Here is a 1,120-nt window from a genome sequence, read left to right as displayed (position 1 = left end):
TGCTTCTTAAAACTTTTAAGAGGTCTTTTTACAGAAGGAAACTTTCTTGGTTACCAGGGGTGGGAAGGGAGGGATGGAAGGGAAGACTGCAAAAATAAATAAATAAATAAATGAAGAGGTCTTTGCAGCAGATTTTCTCAGCACAATATGACATCTGATTTCCTGACTGCTGCTTCCCTGGGTATTGACGGTGGATCCAAGTAAAATGAAATCCCTGACAACTTCATTTTTTTTTTTTGCAACTAGTTCATAGTGCTTAAGGCATTTGACTGCTAACCAGAAGGCTGGTGATTCAAACCCACCAGCCACTCCTTGGAAGGAAGATTGGGCAATCTACTTTCATAGAGATACCGCCTCGGAAAGCCAAGGAGGGGTTGCTATGAGTCAAATCTGAATCCATGGCAGTGAGTTTGGTTTGGGTTTTGAGTTACATTTTAATAGAAAGGATGAGTGTCCTGCTTATGTTCCTAGTAAGTTTCTTTCTTTCCAGTAAAAATCTTAATTGGTCTTCTACTCCCAGTGATTGAAAATGTTAATATTTAGGTTAAGTTTGTGATCTGGCAGAAATTTATCTCCTTGGCCTTGAACTCCTTAAATGAAGAAACTGCAGCCATATAGAAGGTGGTGTTACAACACTAGATGACCTTGGATTTGATCATTGTGGCCCAAGGAGACACCTGTGTCCTGTTAAAAATGGAATGCTGTGTATATATTCCTCATAAAGAATCACTCACAAGTCACTTCCTTATCTATTTACACACAAGACTGTGCAGAATTAAGCATCTGGGAAATGACGCTTGGTGGGCTGAGATCAAGAGGTGGTTTCTTGTATGGGGAACATGGTGGAAAAAAATGACCATTTAGATTATTTTGTATAATGATTGCAAGGATATCTTTCTACACTCGCCTATACATTTTACTAGGATCCACAATCAACATTCATGGAAGGAGCAGTCAAGAAATCAGACAACATATTGCACTGGATATACCTGCAAAAGACCTCTTTAAAGCGTTAAAGAGCAACAATGTCTCTTTGAAGACTAAGGTGCACCTAACCCAAGCCATGGTATTTTCAACCACGTATTATGCATGTGGAAGCTGGACAATGAATAAGGAAGAC

General features: G+C 39.4%; 1 protein-coding gene across 1 annotated transcript in view; it reads right to left on the bottom strand.

Moving 5' to 3' along the window:
- LOC103211285 (zinc finger protein 501-like) overlaps positions 1-1,120 on the bottom strand; it is a 53,283-nt gene that overhangs the window by 51,536 nt on the left and 627 nt on the right. The gene's annotated exons all lie outside the window — the stretch shown is intronic.

This window comes from Orycteropus afer, unplaced genomic scaffold (assembly GCF_000298275.1).
Source record: "Orycteropus afer afer isolate SDZICR_OR568_19922 unplaced genomic scaffold, OryAfe1.0 scaffold00718, whole genome shotgun sequence".
In the NCBI taxonomy this organism is placed as follows: Eukaryota; Metazoa; Chordata; class Mammalia; order Tubulidentata; family Orycteropodidae; genus Orycteropus; species Orycteropus afer.
The sequence above is the reverse complement of the archived record's forward strand: the minus strand, read 5'-3'. Positions and strand labels throughout refer to the sequence as shown.